This window comes from Vitis vinifera, chromosome 18 (assembly GCF_030704535.1).
Source record: "Vitis vinifera cultivar Pinot Noir 40024 chromosome 18, ASM3070453v1".
NCBI classification, from domain to species: Eukaryota; Viridiplantae; Streptophyta; class Magnoliopsida; order Vitales; family Vitaceae; genus Vitis; species Vitis vinifera.
In genome coordinates, this window is record NC_081822.1 from 32,938,673 (window position 1) to 32,952,410 (window position 13,738).

Consider the following 13,738-nt stretch of genomic DNA (forward strand, 5'->3'; position numbering starts at 1 on the left):
TTTAAATATTAATATGCTACTTTTAGTTAAATAGGAAAAATCAAATATTTTTTTTTTCTATTTAATCGAAAAACAAATACCACCTAGATGTATTCAACCTAAACCTTACAAAAAGTAAATGAAATTAACTTTTAAAGTTTCAGCATTGTTTGACCTTGTTTTTAACTTTCCTTCTATTGACATGTTTGTATAGATTTTTTTTTTTTTCAAATTACTTATTGTTGTAGCATGTCTTAAAATATTTTCTGAAAATTTTTTTATTGTATTTTTATGGCTTACTTTATTTAATTTGTGGTTTCATTTTTTAGTTCCTTTTATGATTTATTAATTAAGTAGTTATAATTGTAATAGTATTGGGAACTACCTTTTCTGTAATTACTTGTTGGAGCATATAGATATTCCCTTACAAAATGTTTCTCAATAATCCTTCTTAGTATATTTAAATATCAAAATATCCTTAAATGTTTGCAAAACCACATACCTTCGGGCAAAACTAGCTGAAAAATAGAAAACCAACTCACTGTCTCTGACACAAGAAATCATTTCAGTATCAACTGTGGGGCACAGAGAGACCAAAACGAAAAAGATATACCCAAACCTAGTGGCCATGCATTCCCTTATCCACAGATTTCACTTCAACCGTCATCTCTTTCCCTCAAGACCCAAAAAAAATACTCATTTTACTCATGGCCTGCACCATTGACTACCAATTTCTCAAGTACTATTATTATTGTAATTTGCAAATACATTTCCGTGTATTTACATGACATCATTTCATTGTGATATGCTTTTCTTCTGCCTCTCACACGGAGTTGATTTTGCAGGTGTTTCCGTTTTGTCTGCAGCGCTGAAACTTCCTCCTCCTTCTGCAATTTTTTCCCGAGGCGACTTCGCGTGGAGTCTTCATCTGTTTCTCTTCTCGTTCTCCTGTGTCTATCCTAAATGTATCTCTCTAAAGCACTTTCTTCAGTTGCTGTGAAGGTACATATGTCTATTTCTTAAACGACCCTTCGCCAGAGTCTACTGGTCGATCAACTCAATTGAAGCTTGGTTTGGATTCCTTGGGCATATGAAATCCTGTAAGTTTTCACTCTCATGAGGTCTTTAGGTGGGTTTCATTCATGATTATGTTGTACTATTTTACCAATAACTTTTAGAAAAGACTTCATAATTTGTTTTGAGATTTCTGTTTGAGTTGTGAATTAAGTTGAAGTCAACAGAATTATCAACAAACAGAGAAAATATATATAAAGGTATAGAAAAAATAATAGAACCATTAACAATATTGTTTAAAATAACAATATTATTTTAAACAATGTGTATGGATATTATTGATAATTTATTTATTTTTTTAATTTTTAGAAATAAATTATCATTCCTACCTTATATTTTTATATGTATCCAAATACAAAAATTAGAATTATTAAATTCAAGATGATTCAAAAGAGAATAAAAATAGAAAAAAAAATATTCATTCTCACTGCTTATTCCAAGCATTTGAGCGTCAAAATCAAAGCAAGATGATTGAACAATCTTCACAACTGAACAATTTACATTCATTGGCTTATTTAAATATTAATATGTCCTCATAATAATTATATCGTGCACTCATAATAGTATTTTTTTTTTATAGATTCCATTTATCGGTCTGAATTTATATATTAAAAAGCATTATGATATTATACAATCAAACATCTTCCAACAACTCTTGAAAGAACTAATAGGAAAAAGGAGTTGGTGAGTGAATTTATATATTAAAAAGCATTATGATATTATACAATTAAACATCTTCCTACAACTCTTGAAAGAACTAAAAGGAAAAAGGAGTTGGTGAGAGCACGTGGGTGTCAAAATCAAGGACAAAAATTTTGCTATTAACAATATATCATGTATCGGGACCTATGATAACAATATCAGGTGGAGAAATGTCGATCAAGTGAAATTTAAGGAAAAATTGCCAAAAATTGTCGATAGAATGATAAATCAACGATATTTCCCAAAATTTTACAACGGTCAACACTCCAAAAATGGCTTCCGGTGCAACTGGGCCAACCACTAGAGCAATTTCGTCCCTTAGTAAATATGTTACACCAAATATATATATATATAATGACTTTTAAATATAACATATATATATAATTATTTAAAAGTCATTATATAAACAAAATATAAAATAAATATTTTAGACAACAGATTAATTATAATTATTTTATAATTAAATAAAAATTTTATTGAATTAATTACCAAAAATATAAAAATTATCATAATAGTTTTCTTCAGTGTTTTTAATATTATTAATATATTAATTAAAAATTAAAAAATTACACATATATCATCATTTATTTTATATCATTTAATAATTAAATTAAATAGATCATAATTTTAATATTAAATATATTTTAAAATTAAACATATTATAATTAAATATCATAACATTATTGTGGGATAATATTTGATGTAATTTAATGATAAATGTATACTTATAAAATTCATTTTTTTGACGCATATAATATTATTATCAAATATGATAAATTATATTATCCATATATCAAAATTTTAAATAAAACAACTTTAAAATATTTATTATACTTTTAATTATATTTTTATGCAGTTATATAAATCATGAGTTTTGATCAATTTTAAATTTATCGATATATCTCCAATATATCTTTAAAATTGAAATATCGATATATTTATGATTATCGATATTTTTATCTTTAGCCAAAAGCAAGACAAAAGGATTAATGTATTTTTGAATATGTGCTTTAGACAAATAAAAACAGAGAAGAAAGTCATTCTCTTTTACAGAGTTTAGTGGGCAACTCGATCTCACGCCTATCAGAGACCAAACCCAAAAAGACATGCCCAAATTTTGTAGCCATACAATCCCTTAGCAACCGAAAAAGATATGCCCAAATTTTGTAACCATCGTGTCTTACCCGCAAGACCCACAAAAAAGATTAAGGGGGTGGACTTTTATCAATTTCTCTAATCATCGATGTCGATGACTGTTATTGTAAATACATTTCCGTGTATTGGGTCCGAAGTTGATGTTTTCATTATAAAAATCAAAATATGATTATCGGCAGGTGATGCTAAGGCAATAGTAAAAGAAGATTCCCGTATACAAAACAAGGAAGTGGTACCAGGTCCACACTCAACCACTGTTCACATTGCAGGACAGTCTGGCATAAGTGCTAGAGGTAGGAGACCACCCATTGAAAATGTTGGGGAAGAATTAATTGACTCAGACTCAGATTCAGACTCAGGATATGATGACGTGGAATCCATGTTAACAAAAGTATGGACAAATTTATGAGAACAAGAGAGTGCAATTTATATTTTTCCTTTTGTAAAACAAATCAGTGCTGTTGATCAGTAAAACAATACCTATAAATGTGATAGTAATGATAGACAATCCAACATCTCAAATTAAAACTCTCAACTTAAAACGTGTGATGGAGACAAGGTCCATGTTCAAGGATGAAAAATATCGATTTTGACTTATATATTAATAATTTAGTTTTATAAATATGTCAAGATATATCAAGAAATGATATTTTAACATAAAATATCGATGAAACAAAAATTAATTAAAACTCATGAAAATATTGAAAAACAAAAAAAAATGAAGCAATATATATCTATTATAGTCAATATATGAAGAAATTAATCTATGAATGATATAATTGATAACATTTTATAATAATAGGTGATATTTGAAAATTCATTTAATGTTAAAATGATAATTTATCTATTTTATAACATATACATAATTATTATATTTGTATTTAATTCATATCCTTGTGCTTTCAATAATAAATTAAATAGAATTTGAAAATAATAATTAAAATCAATATAATTATTAAAACTTTATTTTAATATTTTATCTTTCAGGATATATATAAAATTGGGTGTAAATATAATATATATAAAATTAATGCCACCTTAAGGAATAAAGGCATGAGTCCACACGCTGCTCATTTGACAGTGCTTTGACAGGTCAAAAAATCAAGAAAATTCCGATAAATGAAAAAATAAAAGTCAGTTGATACACTAAAAAAATCACGATAAAATATAAAAAATCCTAAAATATTGGGACATGAAAATATCTCTTTGAATTTGTGTTGACATCCACTCAACCTCAAAATATGGGAGATATATTTTTAAACCTTGATGTAGATAAAGATAAAACTATCAATTTTTATGAAAAATATTGATAATTGAATTTTATGAAGATATTATATCGGAAACATCAATAAAAATTTTAACAAAAAATATCAATAAGATAAAAATTGATCAAAACTTATTAAATTATTGAAGAAGATTTTAAAAAATAACAGTAAGTTTTATGTGGAGTGACATTTAGATAATAGCATGTAATATTCCTTAATAACACGTTTAATATTAAAACGATTATTCATGTAATTTGGATATATACAATTATACAAAAAGAAATAACATATATAAATTGAAATGTATAAGCATAGCCAGAATTGGCTGATGGCAACAGCACATCTTTGCCACATGTAGGCCCAAGGTTCTCATCTTAGAGATTTTTTTTTTCTCCATGCAACATGACGTAGCACCCTGGAGACAGCAAAGGTGGAGGGTCTTGGGATTTAAATGCCCCTGAGTAAATAAAAAAAAAAGTTAATTTCATTCACATTCCTTAAAGCTTTAATTAAATATAATTAGTACTCATTAGCTTAAAATTTCATCAAATACATCCTTTATTTTGAATTAGAGGAAAGATGTGAGAAAGGAAGAAGAGGTATTTGATAAAATTTTAAATTAATGGGAAGTAAGTATATTTAGTCAAAACCTTAGGGGAGGTTAATAAGATTAATCCTAAAAAAATCTATTAAAATTTTAATATAAATCATGAAATTTTTTTATGATAGATCGTGAAAAATTCGGTAATAATTAGTGATATTGTAAATTCAATCCAATATGATAAAACTGTACTCAATTATTAAAATATTTGTAAAAAATAAACAAGAACCGATGAAGTTTTGAATTTAGTGCAAATTATAAACTTTCTAAATTGTAACTAAATTGCACTACAAGGAAAAAGGTATATGGTGACATTTATAACGAGTCACCATAAATATAAGGTGTCACTATAACATAGCGTCACATTTTCCACTGACACCATAGAGGGTACCAATTAGTGACGTATTTGGAAGTGACACCAAAGTAGATAAATGGTGACCCATTCGGAAGTGACACCATATATTTCTAGTGATGATAGGGTGTCACATTAAATACATCATCTTTGAGTTATGATGTTACATTAAATGCATCACCTTTAAGTTATGGTATCACATCATTGTGGAAGATATGATTGGTTTTAGTTGTTGATTTTTGTAATGCTTATGAATTAATAAGATTAACCTATTTATATTTTGTTCATAAATATAACAATCATATTATATTTAATTCATTTTTCTGTAATGTTTCTGGAATAACTCATAATACATTGATCATCTAATAATATTTGTATATCAAATGTTCACAAAAGGATAGTACGTCTAACATATCAAACCCATCAAAACTAAAAAAGAAGAGTGGATACATACCAAAACATGATTTAGAAATGTTAAAGATCCCAAGATTCATGTATACCTCCATTCCTAAGCATAAAACCGGCTAACCATAAAATGACATAAAAGTCCCATCTAAAAATCTAAATTTCTCAATTGCAATTAAAGTAACGTTTATGTCCTACAACGTATAACATAAGAGTTGCATTTAAAAACCCAAAATCTTGTTACCTTCTTCTTTCTTTTTATTCTCCATTTCACCATCCCAAGAGTGTATACCTGCATTTCAAAATTTAATGAGTTTTAGAGATTTTTATTGAAGAAAATAAACATGGATCGATGTTATCATAAATGAACAAATCTAAGAACTATTTTTTTTTTTCAAATAGAAACATTATTCAAAGAATAAGCATTACTATACAATACCTATGGAAAAATTCATGTGGTAGCTAAGGGACTCACCATGCATGGTGATCATGATGCATTAACATGATTCATGATTAGTTGTAGCACAAAAGTAGCCCATTCTCCTCTAATTTCATCGAAGGGCGCTTCTTCTGATGAATAAATGGAAATATAATTCTACTTGAGAATATGTTTTTTTTATCACAAAACTGAAATCAAATAAGAGAATAACATTAAAATGCATAACATTTGGAAGCCTAAAACTATGTACAATTCATTAAATAAGTAATACCTTTGAAGCAATAATTGTAGGATAAAAAATTATCTCTTTAATGAATCTCATAACAAAGTAGCCACATTCGAACCCTCCTTCTTGTCTTGGACACTAATCGATCAATTATAAAATAACATTAGTACTCACATATATAAATGGTGCAAATGCATAAACTAATGTGTAAAGAAAAATTTTTGGATGTCACTTGCACTAGTTGCTAAGATGACTCCCTCTTAGATGTTTTCTTTGCAGATATTCGAAGAGTCCTATGTAAATAAGTTCAATGGGTACATTTTAAAAATAGGTAAATGTTATATGTTTTAATATATATAAATAATAAAAAAATGTGTTTCAAGTGAATGTATTTTTTTTATTTAAAAATAATACTATGAAAAATAATAGGAAGAACTTACATGTTTACGATATCCTTTAAGTCCTCACATGGTTTGTGATGCATAGGGTCAAGATAGTGGACTATCATTTTCCTTGGCTCAAGCACTACCTAAATATAAACCCTTTAAGTCCTCATATCTATTTTTATTAACAAAATATAAAAACTTTCCAAAACTCAACTACTTAAATATAAAAACAAAATCAAATAAAATATCTAGCTAATTGGATTTTAGAAACTAAATAAACTATAAATAAACTAAATATAAAAACTAAATAAAATATCTATGCCCATGAATTAATTGAAGGGGATAGAAAGACACAGAGAGAACATGGCTATGGTTATGATTTCCATTTTATCATCTCCCGTCAATACCACACATGCCCATTTTAAGGTTGGACACTACTTTTGTTGATAGACTTGGAAAGGGAACTTCAAAATTGAAAACATAAATAAACCCTTATGTAAAAAAAAAAAAAAACATTAAAATATAATTGAGCATTAAAATATTTACTCTCTTTCATCACTTTCATTTGAATATTAATAATCTCTTATTGAGATAGATACTTACAATTTAACAAAATAGAAATTCCTAATAATAAAAAATATAAAAATTTCTATTTCTATTAGCAAAATATAAAAACTTTCCAAAACTCAACTACTTAAATATAAAAATAAAATCAAATAAAAAATCTAGCTAATTGGATTTTAGAAACTAAATAAACTATAAATAAACTAAATATAAAAACTAAATAAAATATCTATGCCCGTGAATTAATTGAAGAGGATAGAAAGACATAGAGAGATCGAACATGGCTATGGTTATGATTTCCATCTTATCATCTCCTGTCAATACCACACATGCCTTCCCGAATTGGTCCTTTTGGGGTTGGATACTCTCAACAAAATTCTATATCTCATTCCCACTTAGATACAAACAGAAAAATCATTTTTTTTCCTCTCTCGTTTTTTAGAAAGGATGAAGATTATGTGATAGTATATCTCAAAAAAATTCTGTACGTGTCATTCTCACACAAATAGATATTAAAAATCATTCATTTTTTTTTCCTGTTTTTCACTTTTTTTAAGGATTTGATCATGTGTTTGGTTTAGATTAAAAAATCAATTAATCTACAGTTTTTTCTTCTATGCTAGAAGATTAAACCTAAATTTTTCTTCCCTACAACTCAAGAATACACAATTCACAAAAACCATAATACAAAGATGTTGAAACAATTAATATAATGACATTAATAAAAGAAAAAAAAATGATAGATCCAAGAGATTTTGGGTTACCTGGGAGTCCACAAAGTGAAGAATGTCGGTTGTGAGCGTGTTGACTATGGGTGAGAGAAAAGGTTGAAGAAGATCACGATTTTATATATAGGATTATATATTGAGATTTTTTGGATTGTGGGTGAGATATGGAAACAATGGGATTTTTATATAGTATCCATCATTATTAATTCTAAAAATGGGTTATAATACTTAAAAAAAATTATTTTATATGATGTCACTTCCCAAAAAATGACACTATAAATATAAAATTAATATCATCTAACTACCTCAATTGAAGATTTTTTATATGATGTGTCACATTTATTAATTATAAATCCTATGGTGTCATTATTTTAAAAGTGACACCGTAAATAGTGACACCATAAACTATTTTTGTAGTAGTATTGGGATATGAATATGCTGACTTAGGGGATGGATAATCCACTGAAAGTGGCTTCTACTACAATGATATTCATGTGCTTGCAATGCTGAGATGTAGCCCAAGCTTCTCACATTCATCTGTTGGAATGTTGTTTTAGGTTTTCTATTCTGGTTATGACTCCAGTCCCAACACATTAGCTTCTTGGTTCTTTTTCATTTATACCATAATGTCACCATATCTTGGTATATGTTCATGTTCTCACTATTGCTCATGTGTTTTCTTGTAGTTCATTTCTTTCCTTTATTCTAAAATCTATGTGAATTGTGGTGCTAGCATACAAAAAAGAAGTTGGATCCTCAAGTGAAGAGACCATAAGTGTAGTACATGGTGAACGTTTAAGTCCTAACCATTTTTCATCGAGTTTAAAGCTTACCAAGCATTTATTTTTAGTATAAGTTAGGGTATAATGTGTAGGGACCACCCCTGAACGACCACGTGACAGCCTCACAGAGCACTCCTCCATTGGACATGTGGCACGTCCAACCCTCTGTCCGGATTTTCCTCACGAGACACGTGGCACTTTCAACCCTTCATCCGGATGACCATGGGACCGGCATGCTATCCACACCTCCCTTGTCTGGGCGTCCTGTCCGGACTCAATGCTAGCGTCTTAGAAAAAAGTCTTGACTGTGTTTCGCGGACCATCATTATTCGTACTACTAAAAGCATGCTCGATGGGACCCTCCTGGGTCACTTCAGGAAACCTGTCACGACTTGCACCGCGCCGTCTATAGGATAATGATGACTCTGCCACCATCTTAGCACCATCATGACAAACCAAAAAGTCTTCCCACCATTAAAGGGGACAAAACTCCTGACACTATAAAAGACTCTCACATAGTAAAAGAAGGTAAGGATTCTTTCCCAAAAGAGGAGGGCCGAAGTGAGAATATCAAAATGTTAGAGATAAAAGCTAACAAAACCATTGAAAGTTTTTTCGGACCCCTTGTCCGGACATCTTTTACAGGTCGAATGATGGAAGTATCATCTTCAGTTGAGAATGCACGTCCATCTGGCATCTACAGTGGTCCCGGTAACGCGAGCCCTCAACATAATGCACTAATGATTTGGGAAAGAGTTTTTTTTGTTGTCTTAATGGTCGAGGTAAACATTCAATAACTAAAGGAAATAAAGAAATAACCAAGATATTAAATATTTAACAATAGAAATTAAATAGGAATATTGAAAGAGAGAATCAAAGAGGTTACATTACTTGGGTGAGTCTTCATGCATGTACTGCAAGCCATATCTTGGATAAGTGCCACACTTTCAACCATTCCTCACTTCTCCAATCAACCTAAATCATGCTACTAGAAGGCTCCATGCCCGTTAACTGACTTCACCACCGCATTCCCATTCAAGACATTTCAAGCGATGAGAAACCATGGTGAGAGTAAAAAGGAATCAATCTTTATCGATTGCTCCACCGTTGATTCTCATGCAAGACATTTCATGTAATGAGGAACCATAGGGAGAAAAAGATGGAGTTGGTCCTCGTTTTAGCAAGCCTAGACTCAACTAAAAAGTGAAAAAAAAAGAAGAAGAAGTTGAAGTCCTAAATTCACATTGACTATGGAGCTCTTAATTCTCACCTTCAAATTTAGATGAGCAATAAGGATTTAAAATGCAAGAGAAATGGATGAGATTTGAAAACAAAGCATCAAACCAAATTTTGCATAAATTTGAAACCATGAATTTTGAATTTGAAATAAATTGAAAACATTAAGTATAAAAAACAACTTAGCGAACCTAAGACAATAGCATATGACTTATTCCTATACTAACTACTACCCTCAAGTGAAAGTTTCCTACGACTTTCAAAGATTTCTTACACTTGATGAAGGAGATGACTATTTATAGGCGAAGAGTCTCCTCAAGATTGCTTGTTCTTATCTCTCTACAAAAGACAACCTCTATCCCCATTGGCCCTTTATCCCCATTGATTACTACTTCAATTTCTTTGTAGCTCTAGGTGGCATGCATGACACCTTGGTTTGCAAATATTGGTCCTTTCAAAGGTAGCTTGCTCTTAAGTTGCAAAAATGTCAAGCTTGATAAAGAAAAGGTCCCCTCTGACTTGTCCTTGCTTGCTTAGTCATGGAGGGAAGAATATAAAATGGAAATAGAGGAAAAGAAACATGAGAAATGGGATTTAATTAAAAGAAGGCAACAAATTTTCGCAACTCTTTTTGTAACTATGAGAGTTTCAAAATTGGTAGCTTTTATATTTTTTGTGCTTTTTAATTGAATTCGATTCACCTGCAAAACTTATACGAGATATGTTGAGGCACCTTGATATAAATAATTCAATTAAATTAGATATGAAAGTGCTTGATTGATGCAAAAATGATGTGATTATGCAAGGTTAAATGTAAGATTTACATCCTTATCAATTGCTATGTTCCTTATTAATAGGTTTCCTAACATAATCCTGCAACAAAGATAACCTTTGGAAGTATTGTTCCATACTCAACCTAATTATAATTTCTTGAAGGTATTTGGTTGTACTTGTTATTCTCACTTAAGACCTTGCAATAACCATAAATTATGATACTGTTCTTTCGCTTACACATTTCTTGGCTATAGTAATGTCTACGAAGGTTATCGATCCTTATCTCTAGAAGGAAAAATATACATCTCATGACTTGTGTTTAATGAATTCACATTTCCTTTGGCTTCAAAATCACCTAACCACCTAATCAGACTTCTTCCTCATTTACTATGGACAACACAATGCATTTCCTTTCGCCTCTTATACTATAACCTTTGCTAACATCATCTACTTGGTCACCAACCTAGCCACAATCCTATAAAGTCTCCTACTACAACACCCATTGCTTCACTTTTACCTTTGCCAACTTCTCAACCTAATTCTTCATCAACTTTTGCATATGTTTTGTCTGAGTTTATCCTTAATTGTAGTAATGCTCCATTGCAAACTAACTTACATTTTATGGTTACTCGTTCTAAAATAGGTCTTTTCAAGCCTAAAGCTTAAGCTGCAACTGATCTATCTACAAATGAACCTACTTCTATTAATGAGACTTTAAATTGTGATCATCAAAAGACAACTATGTCATGTGCTTTGAATTTGTAGACAAAGCGATTCACCCCATGAGAGCAAGTCAACATGAGGTTCATAAAATCATGGATGCAAAAAGGATACATTAGAAATTGATTTTAAAATATCTTTCATTAATTTACACCAATTAAAAAATTGCAAAAAATCAACAATCACATAGCATATGATATTAACGTTAATGAATTTTTTTAAGCTTAGAATGGTATCTTTATAGCATAGTTTTATTTATGTGATACAACTGTCATGTGACATAAATTGATTTAGGTTTGAAAATAGTCTTTAAAGTGCATTTTTCTTTAATTCATCATATCTAGTAAATAAAAAGCAATGTTTTAAGTGATGATCAATACTAAGGTCCCCATCCTTGACTCTAGGCTAGAAAACATGCCCATTACCTTGGCTTAGAAGGATATGAACTCTTTATATGGTAATGGTTGAACTTGTGAAGGTAGGATCCTGTCTTTGACATACTTTCTTTGTTGTAATGCTTGCCTCGCAACCATGTTTTGATACCACTTGTTATAGAGTTAGGTGTCTCCCCAGCATACATGTGGAGCTTAAACAACTCAAGATACATTAAGTTATTAAATTATCATTCTTCGAACTTTGCTTTCTAGTTTAAGCAATGCTAGTAGACACAAAAGCTAGAGATGAACACAAGAAGCAATACTTAGAAAATTTGAAAGAATGAAAACTTCATTACTTAAGAATGCTTTACTGTGGCTTGAAATCTTTCAAGTGCTTAATGATTTGGCCAAATGAGACCATCATCCATTAATAGGCATCATGGGAACTCTCTACGAATTGTGATGGTTCCCCACAAATTTAGGACTCCTTGGAGATTACTGCATACAAGCTATGTACAAATTATGCATAAGAATTTTCCAGAACCACAGTATTCCAAGGATTTTCACCAATGTGTAGATGTCTTTAGGTCATTCTAAAAGCTTCTTCCCCCTCTGAAAGCTCAAGTGAGATTATTCAAGTAGGATGTGACAATCAACTACTGATTTTTTATAAAGTCTCACTCAAAACCTTCTCTAAATAGCACTTTTTTAATTGGAACCCATTTTGTTGTATCTTTAAAACCCTCATTGGCTTTAATGTTTAGAGTTTATTCCTCACTTTTCATGCCTAGGCATTAGCCTTAGGAGCCCAATAAGAACCATCTTTGGTCAGAATGGCTTATCCAACAAGCACCTAAAGTACTCTACAAGGTACTCCTAAGCTTCAGCTACCAAGTGACAAAGATGGGTCTAGCTAATTAAGAGCGAATCTAGGTCACAGGCTGATATTAGCACAATAACACCATATTTCAGGGGCATTCAATGGTCAAAAGGGAGGTCTTAAGGATCTATACAACCTTAAATAAAATCATATTCATAGGACATTCCATGGGAAAAAATGGCTCAAGTCTGATAAGCACTTAGAAGAACCCTTCTCCTCAGCCTCAACTATTACACACTAGATATATATCAAAATAAAACCATACAAAAAGGTGGCCAAAAGCAGAGTTAACTTAGGATTTCCATTAAAATCTCAAACTAAGCCCTTAAAATGTATACAACATGAAAGCAATTGTAACAAAAGGATTACAAATACTGAAAATATATTTAAGATATTGTAAACACACTTAAAAACAATAAAACAAGCTAAAAAAATACATGCATTCAGTAGTTCATGACATGAAGAAGAAGACCTCCCCTTGAAACACCTCAATGGTTCTTTCTTTGGCTTCCAAAATGAGTGCTTCTTAGGTTATTAATTAATAGGTCTCGTTAAGGCATCGAAATTGAGGTAGGAAATCCTATGTCAGGTGGGAAACAGCAAATTGATGATAGACATGGTGGGTCCGTGTCATCCTCATATGTACCCTGAATGAAATTGCGACGAAGATGGCACTATACTTAGAGCCATCATCCACTGAAACTGACTCTGTGGGAAGCATAAATGACCGCAACATCAAGGTGGCGCATCTTGGCACTATTTTTCCCTATGGTTTGAATCTGTATAGTGTGGAATGGGGCTTGGTTGGCACCATCTTCTAGATCTCCTACAAGCCCCCCGCTCTTAACTTCACATGACTCGAACTAGTTTGTAGTTTCCCCCGTTCCTGAGGTTTCCAATCATATATGCCCCAAGCTTGCGGATCATGCTCCTTAATATTCGAAGAATTACATAAAGGACATGCTACATAGGAAAAAAATGAGTGGCTGAGTTTAACTCGCTTAAGTTTGCTCAAGTATTGTCATTGCGGATGGAGCACGGTTGACGCCCAAAGTTCACTTATAATCTGCTTTTAGTCTTACTGAATTCTCAA

General features: G+C 30.8%; 2 long non-coding RNA genes across 3 annotated transcripts; one reads left to right on the top strand and one right to left on the bottom strand.

Annotated features, from left to right (window-relative positions):
* Positions 1–558: 558 nt before the first annotated feature.
* LOC109121697 (uncharacterized) lies at positions 559–1,187 on the top strand. Its single transcript, XR_009465030.1, has 2 exons — positions 559–718; positions 825–1,187. It is a non-coding gene; the product is annotated as an uncharacterized LOC109121697 (long non-coding RNA).
* Positions 1,188–5,639: 4,452 nt separating this feature from the next.
* On the bottom strand, positions 5,640–6,389 carry LOC132253268 (uncharacterized). 2 transcript variants are annotated; one of them, XR_009465115.1, is made up of 3 exons: positions 6,244–6,389; positions 6,009–6,103; positions 5,640–5,825 (listed from the first exon to the last, which is right to left on the bottom strand). It is a non-coding gene; the product is annotated as an uncharacterized LOC132253268 (long non-coding RNA). The 2 variants fall into 2 exon arrangements; XR_009465114.1 differs by having other exon boundaries at positions 6,009–6,160.
* Between the last annotated feature and the right edge of the window lie 7,349 nt (positions 6,390–13,738).